Here is an 11,114-nt window from a genome sequence, read left to right as displayed (position 1 = left end):
AACTAGCCCCCGTTCTACTGATTTGATTGATTTACGTGTAGGTGACATGGCAGAACCTAGGAGAGTTACTATCCAGGTGGCTGGAGCCCCTGATTTTACAATGCAACCATTTCAAGCGCATCACCTAGCGGTGGCTACAGACTTTGAGATAAAGACTGCACTGCTCAATTTGATACCCAAGTTTCATGGCTTACCTGCTCAAGAGCCTATCAAGCACCTGAGAGATTTTCAAGCAGCCTGTTCTACTGTCAGGCGTGATGGTGCAGATGAAACTTCAATCTTGTTGAAAGCTTTCCCGTTTTCTCTTGAGGGGAAGGCAAGAGAGTGGTACTACACCCAACCCGCAGCAACTGTATCCAACTAGGATACACTTAGAAGAGAATTTTTGGAAAAGTTCTTTCCAGCTGAAGTTACTGATAAACTTAGGAAAGACATTTCCATGATTGTTCAGGATGAATCTGAGACTCTCTATGAATACTGGGAGCACTTCAATAATCTTCTGGAAGCTTGCCCCCACCATATGATTGACAAGATAGTATTGCTCGGTTACGTCACACAGGGCATGAGGCCCCAAGATAAGACCACATTGGAAAGTGCTAGCAATGGGTCTATGAAAAAGAACAAGACCACTGATGAGGCGTGGCAATTGATCAGCGACTTAGCTGAATCCACTCGGAATCACAGGCAGAAACAAGGCCGTTCAAAAGTCGTTGCAGAAGTATCCTCTAGCAGAGAGACTGCTGCTCTAACTCAGAGTATCTGTGAAATGACCAACTTGCTGAAGCAGATGCAATTGAATCAACAACAAGTTTAGCAAGCTCAACCCTCTCCACCACAGCAAAGCCAACAGTTAGTCCCACAGAGAGTTTGCAGAATCTGTACTGATTATAGCCATTATACTGATGAATGTTCGCAGCTCCAACAGGAAGACAACACCGTGGCAGCCACTCATAACTTCTATGACCGCCCCAACCAAGGGTACAATCAAGGTGGCAATTACAGCCATGGATGGCAGAACAATTCTAACCAGAATTGGAGGGACAACAACAATAGAGGAGGCAGAGACAATCAGGAAAATCAGAGGTGGAATAACAACAACAACAGGTAACAGAACCAAAACTAGCCTTACAGAGCACCTCACCTGAGGCAATCCCAAGGACCACAGAATACCCAACAGCAGACCTCTCAAATTACTTATCCTTCCTCATCTTCTAATGATGACTTACTACAATCTATTGATCGGAGACAACAGACCATGGAAAATAACCTTTATGCTACACTAAATGGTCTGAACTCTACTTTGCAAGCTCTTGTCTCACAGATTGGATCAATGAATAACTCCAATAACCAGCCTTTGAGCTCCAGTGGAATCCCCTCTCAACCATTACCCAATCCAAAGGGTGGCATTAATGCCATCTCCCTAAGGTCCGGAATCACACTGCAGGAGAGGAATCAGGAGGAGCTAAGCCCACCAGAAAATGCCTCAGCTAAAGAGGTAGTGGAAGTAGAAGATGTTGAAGAGGAAGAGGACATACAGGACATAGCTGAAAAAGAAGAAATCCAACCACAGGAGGAAGCACCACAGGGCGCAGATACTGCAGAAGACACCACTCTCATTCCATTTCCACAACTTGCAAGGAAGCCCAGGAAGCAGCTGGAACCTGATCCCAAAATGGTAGAGATATTCAAAAAGGTTGAGGTAACTGTTTCTCTTTTTGATGTTATTCAACAGGTACCTAAATATGCAAAGTTTCTAAAAGATTTATGTATACATAAAGACAAAATTAATGAATTAGAAACTATTCCTTTAGGTAGTTTCATATCTGCTTTAATGGGAGGTTTACCTGAAAAGTGTAGTGACCCAGGTCCATGTATGGTTAATTGTACTATTGGTGGTGTAGTATTTTCTGGCTGCATGTGTGATTTAGGAGCATGTGTGAGTATAATGCCTTTGTCTATATATGATATTTTGAGGCTCCCTCCCTTAAAAAGGTCGGCAGCTTGTTTTGTGTTAGCAGACAAAAGCATTATTACAGTGGCTGGAGTTGCTGAAGATGTATTAGTGGGCATTAAAGGGCTCACATTTCCCATTAATTTTTATATCCCGGAGATGCCCCAAAATGACTCAGAGAAGCCATCATCAATCCTACTCAGAAGACCATTCCTGAAGACCTCGAAGTTCAAATTAGATGCTTTTTCAGGAACATACTCTTTTGAAATAGATGGTCGAGTAGTAGTCTTCAATCTGAATGGTGTTATGAAGCATCCTCTGGAGGATCATTCTATCCTCCAGTGTGACATTATAGATGAAACCGTGGCTGAAGTTCACCAGGAGGAATTTGAAGAGCAGTACGTAGGACAAGGTCCAAGTGTGGGGACATTCTCAGAGGACAATGACAGTGCTTTACCATTGTTACCAGCTCCAAACAACCCAGAGCCTGACCATGATGAGAAGTTAGAATTAAAATCCCTTCCTCCACACCTCAAATATGCTTACCTTGAAGACGAGCAGAAGTTTCCAGTTATTATTGCAAGGGAACTCACTTCTCAAGAGGAAGAGCAGTTACTTAGTGTGCTGAGGAGGCACAAGAAGGCAATTGGTTGGAGTTTGGCAGACATAGTAGGCATCAACCCTCAAGTCTGTGAGCATAGAATATTTTTAGAAGAGGGAGCAAGACCTGTCCGTCAACCCCAGAGAAGATTGAATCCCACTATCTTAGAGGTTGTCAAGAAGGAAGTGACCAGACTACTAGAGGCAGATATCATCTACCCCATTTCAGACAGTGAATGGGTAAGCCCAGTACAAGTGGTGCCCAAGAAGTCTGGAGTCACTACAGTGAAGAATGAGCATGGAGATCTCATTGCAACCAGAGTTCAGAATGCCTGGAGGGTCTGCATTAACTACAGACGCCTTAACCAGGCCACTCGTAAGGATCACTATCCTCTTCCATTCATTGATCAAATACTGGATCGCCTGTCAGGTAAATCACATTATTATTTTTTAGATGGTTACACAGGTTATTTCCAGATTCATATAGCTCCTGAGGATCAGGAAAATACCACTTTTACATGTCCTTTTGGGACTTATGCTTACAGGAGAATGCCCTTTGGCTAGTGCAATGCACCAGCTACCTTCCAAAGGTGCATGATGAGTCTTTTCTCTGATCTTATTGAGGACTGTATGGAAGTTTTTATGGATGATTTTAGTGTTTATGGCGATTCCTTTAGCCTTTGCTTAGATGGATTATCTAGGGTATTAGATAGATGTGTCAGTACAAACCTTGTATTAAATTTTGAAAAATGTCACTTTATGGTCAAACAAGGGATTGTACTAGGACATGTTGTGTCTAATACTGGCATTTCTATAGATCCAGCAAAGGTGGATGTTATTTCCAGTTTACCTTACCCCTCTTCTGTGAGGGAAGTCCGTTCGTTCCTTGGCCATGCAGGTTTTTACAGGAGATTCATTAAGGACTTCAGTAAGGTAGCACTTCCCTTATCCAGGCTACTGCAGAAAGATATTGAGTTCGAGTTCAGTGAGGATTGCAAACAAGCATTTGATAAGCTGAAGACCACCCTGACTCAAGCTCCAATTATGAGAGGACCAAACTGGAACTAGCCATTTGAAATAATGTGCGACGCCTCCAATCATGCAGTAGGAGCAGCACTGGCTCAGCGTGAAGGTAAGGACTCCTTTGTTATTGCTTATGCGTCTAAAACTTTAGATGCCGCTTAGTCCAATTACACTACTACTGAGAAAGAGTTTCTTGCTATTGTTTTTGCTCTGGATAAATTCCGAGCCTATTTACTTGGTGCGAAGGTAGTAGTGTACTCGGACCACGTAGCTCTAAAGTATCTATTAGCTAAAAAGGAGTCCAAACCAAGGCTTATACGTTGGATAATGCTATTACAAGAATTTGATTTAGAAATTAAGGATAGGAGTGGTAACCAGAATTTAGTGGCAGACCACTTGAGTCGCCTTGAGCACATTACAAATGACCCCACTCCTATAGCTGATAATTTCCCATTTGATAACCTGCAAGCAGTATTTGAGGTAGTCCCTTGGTATGCACCTGTAGCTAATTATCTAGTTAGCCGCACCTTTCCTCCAAACTTTTCTAAGCATCAAAGAGACAAGCTGAAAAGCGAGTCTAAATATTATATATGGGATGACCCATATTTATGGAGATGTGGCGCCGACCAGGTAATTAGACGGTGTGTGCCTCAATCAGAATTCCAGTCCATTTTAGAGGCCTGTCACTCATCTGAGAGTGGAGGACATTTTAGCCCTCAAAGAACAGCTAGAAAAATCTTAGACTGTGGATTTTGGTGGCCTACTATTTTTAGAGACGCTGCAGAATTTTTTAAATCTTGTTTCCCATGCCAAAATTTTGGTAATATATCCAAGAGGGATGAGATGCCTCAACAAATTATGCTTTTTTGTGAAATTTTTTATGTTTGGGGCATTGACTTCATGGGTCTATTTCCAAATTCTAATGGTTATTTTTATATATTGTTAGCCGTGGATTACGTTTCCAAATGGGTGGAAGCAATTCCTACGCGCACTGATGATGCTAACACTGTTGTTTCCTTTGTGAGAAACCACATTATTTGTCACTTTGGATCACCACGAGCAATCGTGAGCGATCAAGGCACCCATTTTTGTAACAGGAGACTAATAGGATTAATGAAGAAGCATGGGATAGTTCATAAGGTTGCAATAGCCTACCATCCTCAGACTAATGGGCAAGCTGAGGTGTCAAACAGAAAGATAAAGCGTATCTTGCAGAAGATAGTCAAACCTCATAGAAGAGACTGGAGCACCAGGCTACAAGATGCACTCTGGACATACAGAACAGCATACAAAACACCCATTGGGATGAGCCCTTTTCACTTAGTTTATGGAAAAGCTTGTCATCTCCCTGTTGAAGTAGAGCACAAAGCCTTTTGGGTAGTAAAGGAGTGCAACATGGGAATCGAGAAAGCCGGAGCTGAAAGGAAGTTGCAACTGCAAGAACTGGAAAGCCTTCACCTAGAAGCTTATGAGAACTCAAGACTATACAAGGAGAAGATGAAGGCTGTACATGATCAGCACATCAAGAGAAAAGAGTTCCAACCTGGGGACTTAGTCCTCCTTTACAAATCTCGACTGAGGCTCATGCCAGGCAAGTTGAGATCAAGATGGGAAGGTCCATACAGAGTCGAGAAGGCCGAACCATACGGAGTTTACCACATAAGCCATCCTTCAAGCTCTGAACTTATCAAAGTTAATGGACATCGTTTAAAGCTGTACCATGACGAGAAGTTGAAGAAAAACAAGGAGCTCGAGATCTTCCTCTTGGAAGATCCCCACATAGCCGAAGCCTGAGCTCATGGAGCGTCCAACTTACGGACATTAAAGCAAAGTGCTAGGTAGGAGACAACCCACCATGGTATGATCGTTCTTTTCTTTATTCTTAGTTTTTTTATTCAATAACTCTTCTCTTTATTAGTACATTTCGTGCATCTACATTTACATACTTTTAATTAAAAAAAAAGTTACGCGACGCGACCGCATCATTGACGCGTCCGCGTCGCAGGTATTGGGAGAGACTAATAAAACGAACAGAGAGTCACGCAAGAGCGTGGCTGGAGGCGTGCCAGTGGCACAAATCGTCCCACGCGACCGCGTCGCCGACAGGTCCGCGTCGCATGGGAATATTAGCCTCCCACGCGGCCGCGTGCCCTGGAATTCGACGTCAAAAGGTGCACGACCGAAAGTTGTGCTAGAGTGGTGCTGGATTGGTGCTGAACGCACAATCCTTCCCACGTGGCCGCGTGACTGACGCGACCGCGTCATATCCTCATAATGGCCACTCATGCGATCGCATGCCCCACGCGATCGCGTCACCCAATATTTGGCAATTAATGATTTTGAACAGAGATTTGTGCGAGTGCGAGGCTGCCCTCGTGCCAGTAGCATAAAACGGGTCACGCGACCGCGTGACCGACGTGACCGTGCCAATCAGTATCAGCGCAAGTCACGCGACCGCGTGCCCCACGCAACTGCGTCGATTGCGCCGCACAGCTTCCCTGATTTGCCACTTATCTTATCTTTTTCTCCCCAAATCCTATTTTCTCTTTTCCCTCCTTATTTCTTCCTCCCCATTCTTCCTTCTTCCTTCTTTCTCACTTTCTACTCTCTCTCTCTCTCACCCCCATTAACAAGGTTTTTTTTTTCTTCTTCTCCCCTTACTTTTCTATTATTCTTCTTCTTTTATATTTTACTTTCTTTTCTTTTCTTTTTACTTTCATTATCCATATTTTCTTTTTTTTCTTTCTTTTTCCTTTTTACATGGTGTTGGAACTTTAATTGAGTGATTATCTCTCATTATATGCTTGTGAACTGTTATAAATTTGTTTGGCAATTATATATTATTTTTTAAAAAGGGTTGCTTGCATGTTTAATTTAATACTTTCTATACCCTATTTACCATGCATGCTATGTGTTTGTGAAAAATCCCATATGGCATTATGCACTTTCCTACGTTATTCTACTAACATTCAATGCCTGCTTTTCACAAATTCTCTTTACTATTGTATTAATTGAATTTAATTGTCAATACAAACGTGATGGCTAGTTTGTTACGAGTGATAACAAATTTGACTAATTAAATGCTTGATCTATGCTACTCATGCCTTTGCCTGCATGCCAATAAACCCCTTGCATTTAATTGTCCTCAACTGCACTTGCTATTTTCCCATTGATGAACTTTTCACATGTAGTCATGACCATGTGTTAATGACATACTCTTTGCCGTGCATTGATTATCACTCATACAACCCTCTTCCTTGCTCTTTCTCTTTGAACTTAATTTCCTCCCTCTTCCCTTTTTCAGGATGGCCACCAAGAAAGGAAAGGAGAAGGCTACTCCCAAATCAACAACAAGGAGAGGAACAAAGAGAGCATTAGTGGCAGAACCCTCTTCAACTGCGGTAAAGCCCTCAACAAAGAGACTTAAGAGGATTATAAAGGTTGATGATAAAGAAAAAGCCTTCCCAGCAAAGGACACTGTGCGATTTTCCAATCGCTACTGTGAGCAGATGTTCCCCATCCTGGCAGAAAGGAGTTACAACAATGAATACCTTCTTCTCCTCCCGAACCATATTGCTACATTTGTTGAGCCGCAAATTGCACGGACAATGGGATTTCCTACAGAGACAGCCGAGGCAGGTCAATCTTTCTTGGGTAGTCAAGTTCTACTCCAACTTCCACCTGCCAACCTTGCAGTCTGTCTTTGTCCGTCAGAAGCAAGTCCCCATTACAGAAGAGGCCATTCAAAAGTCTCTAGGTCTTCCCCCTATTCCAGAAGGATTGGACGCCTTCCAAGAAGCCGCACTCAAGCGCCAGCTGTACCAATTTGACTGGGACGCCGTTCTCAGAGTTATCGCACTACCTGGTAGCCGTTGGATCTACGGATACCATCGTACCCACCCTAAGGGCATATCGGCTTCAGCACTTACCTTAGAGGCTCGCGTATGGGCACAGATCATGTCCCATTACGTCTTTCCGAGCACTCACGAGTCCTCCTTCACTGCGGACATGGCCGTTCTACTATGGTGCATCCTTACAGACCAACCTCTGAACCTTCCAAGATACATCCGGAATGCCATGGGACACGTATAAATTGCGGACAACCTACCTTTTCCCTCCTTGGTCTCAGATCTTGTCTCAGCAGCCGGAGTCTCCTATAGAGCTGGGGACACCAAAGCCATGCTCCCACGGGATGATCAGTATATCCCTAACGGAAAATACATCAGACCTCCACCAGCCGCCACAAGCCATCCTACTGAACCGGTTGAAGATATTCCTTCTTCAACACCACAAGCACCTACAACAGACCAACTGCTCTATCAGATACTCGAAAAGTTGGATTGGCAGGAACACAAAGCTAAGATGAGAGAGCGCCGTAACAAGCGCCGATTCACATACCTCAAGAAGCTGATTATGGGAAAATTCAAGGACTCAGACACCCCAGATTCCACTTTCTTTACTAGCACAGGAAGCCATGATGGCCCAGACTGTGGAGATACTGCCACCATCCCACCTTTGTTTCTGACAGATGGCACCGAGGACGGTGCAAAGCCTTAAGTGTGGGGAGGTCGGTCAGTACCTGACTTCCGGAGGTAATTTCTCTTCCCTAAACACTAATAAATTAGGATATTTAGTTAGTTTTTCTTTTGTAGAATATGATAAATTGCATAGTAATAGATTAGTTGCATGCATGTTCTACTTGATTGAAAAGACAATAAGTTTCTTCTAAGACTCTATTTTTGGAACAAAATTTCACTAATTTTAATTAAAACTTTTATGTTAAATTTGCTTGAAGTTGTATTTGGCACATAATTTTTGAGCTAAAGAATACACAACCTGTGAGATTTGAGCCTTTATGCATGGTTACATTATTTAACCATAATTATTTTATTCTTGTGTGTTTACTTCTCTATAATTGTAATCTATATTTTGTTTCATCCTATATGTCTGATGAGCGGATATTTTATACGCTTTTTGGGGATAATTTCATATAGTTTAGAGTATGTTTTAGTTAGTTTTTAGTCTATTTCTAGTAGTTTTTAGAAAAAATTCATATTTCTGGACTTTACTATGAGTTGTGTGTTTTTCTGTAATTTCAGGTATTTTTCTGGCTGAAATTGAAGGAGCTGAGCAAAAATCTGATTCAGGCTGAAAAAGGACTGCTGATGCTGTTGGATTCTGACCTCCCTGCACTCAAAGTGGATTTTCTGGAGCTACAGAACTCGAAATGGCATGCTTCCAATTGCATTGGAAAGTAGACATCCAGGGCTTTCCAGCAATATATAATAGTCCATACTTTGCACAAGGATAGACGACGTAAACTGGCGTTCAACGCCAGTTCTCTGCCCAATTCTGGCGTCCAGCGCCAGAAAAGGATCAAAATCTGGAGTTGAACGCCCAAACTGGCATAAAAACTGGCGTTCAACTCCACAAATGGCCTCTGCACGTGAATTGCTTAAGTCTCAGCCCCAGCACACACCAAGTGGGCCCCAGAAGTGGATCTCTGCATCATCCATCATAGTTTATCCAAATTTTGTAACCCTAGGCTACTAGTTTAGTATTTAAACAACTTTTAGAGACTTATTTTGTACCTCATGACATTTCAGATCTAAACTTTGTATTCTCTGACGGCATGAGTCTCTAAACCCCATTGTTGGGGGTGAGGAGCTCTGCTGTGTCTCGATGAATTAATGCAAGTATTTCTGTTTTCCATTCAAACACGCTTGTTCCTATCTAAGATGTTCATTCGCGCCTAACTGTGATGGAGGTGATGAGCTGTGACACTCATCACCTTCCTCAATTCATGAACGTGTGCCTGACAACCACCTCCGTTCTATATACGATTGAATGAGTATCTCTTAGATTCCTTAATCAGAATCTCCGTGGTATAAGCTAGAACTGATGGCAGCATTCATGAGAATCCGGAAAGTCTAAACCTTGTCTGTGGTATTCCGAGTAGGATTCAAGGATTGAATGACTGTGACGAGCTTCAAACTCCTGAAGGCTGGGCGTTAGTGACAGACGCAAAAGGATAGTAAATCCTATTCCAACCGGATCGAGAACCAACCGGTGATTAGCCGTGCTGTGACAGAGCGCGTGAGCGTAGTTTTCACTGGAAGGATAGAAGGTAGCCCTTGACAACGGTGATCCACCAACACATAGCTTGCCATAGGGGGACGTGCATGCGTGAACAAGAAGACAGAGGAAAGCAGAGATTCAGAAGACAAAGCATCTCCAAAACTCCAACATATTCTCCATTACTGCACAACAAGTAACTTTTAATTTATGCTCTACTGGTTACTCACAATTCAATTGATAAACATAATTGACTTCCTGACTAAGATTTACAAGATAACCATAGATTGCTTCAAACCAACAATCTCCGTGGGATTCGACCCTTACTCACGTAAGGTATTACTTGGACGACCCAGTGCACTTGCTGGTCATGTGTGCGAAATTGTAAGAGAGTAACAATTTTGTGCACCAAGTTTTTGGCGCCGTTGCCGGGGATTGTTTGTGTTTGAACAACTGACGGATTATTTTGTTGCTTAGATTAGGAAAAATCTTTCTTTTTTTTGGTTTAGAGTCTTTTATTATTTATCCCTTGTTAAAATACTTTAAACTTATAGCTCAGTTATTTAGAACGTGGTGTTTATGTTCATGATAATTGGCTATCATATTTTTAAAACCTTTTTCAAAAATAATTTTTCTATTAAATCCTGTGCCAAACTTTAAGTTTGGTGTTTTCAAAAATAATCTTTCTTAAAATTTTTGAAGGTCCCATAACTCATTTGGCTAGAGCGTTAATCTGTGTTCTTGGTAATTGGGTTAGAGTCTTTTATATTCTTTTCAAAACCTTCTTTTTCATAAATAATATTTTCTCTATTAAATTTTGTGCCAAACTTAAAGTTTGGTGTTTTCTTGTTGATTTCCCTTTGGTTTTCGAAAATTTTGGTTTGGTTTTCTAAAAATTTTAAGTTTGGTGTTCTTTCTTCATGTTCTTGTGTTCTTGTGAGTCTTCAAAGTGTTCTTGAGTTTTCCTTGTGTCTTGATCTTAAAATTTTTTAAGTTTGGTGTTCCTTGGTGTTTTCCCTCCAAATTTTTCGAAAACAAGGAACATTAGATCTAAAAATTTTAAATCTTGTACTATCTTATTGTTTTTCTCTCTCCTCACTAAATTCAAAAAAATATCTTTTCAAAATATCTCTTTTAACTTCCTAACTTCTTATCTTTTCAAAATTTGTTTCAACTAACTAACTAACTTTTTGTTTGTTTCTTAACTTTTTCAAAACTACCTAACTAACTCTCCATCTCTCTAATTTTCGAAAATATCTTCCCTCTTTTTCAAAAATTTCTTTTTTTTATTAACTAATTAATTTCTTTTTTTTTTATAAACGAAAAAAAAATTTTTTAACTTCAAAATTCAAATTCTTTTTAGTTATTTTATTTTATTTAAGTATTTACTTCTTATAAAATAAAATAAATAAAAAGGTAAATCAGTCCAAGTTATATCCATAGATCCATCATGGACATAAGTGGA

The 11,114-nt window shown here is 41.2% G+C and overlaps 1 non-coding gene across 1 annotated transcript; it reads right to left on the bottom strand.

The window, feature by feature from the left end:
• Positions 1-418: 418 nt before the first annotated feature.
• On the bottom strand, positions 419-526 carry LOC112761265 (small nucleolar RNA R71). The gene has a single exon (XR_003181667.1). It is a non-coding gene; the product is annotated as a small nucleolar RNA R71 (small nucleolar RNA).
• Between the last annotated feature and the right edge of the window lie 10,588 nt (positions 527-11,114).

The sequence above is a fragment of the Arachis hypogaea genome, chromosome 16, assembly GCF_003086295.3.
Source record: "Arachis hypogaea cultivar Tifrunner chromosome 16, arahy.Tifrunner.gnm2.J5K5, whole genome shotgun sequence".
In the NCBI taxonomy this organism is placed as follows: Eukaryota; Viridiplantae; Streptophyta; class Magnoliopsida; order Fabales; family Fabaceae; genus Arachis; species Arachis hypogaea.
The sequence above is the reverse complement of the archived record's forward strand: the minus strand, read 5'-3'. Positions and strand labels throughout refer to the sequence as shown.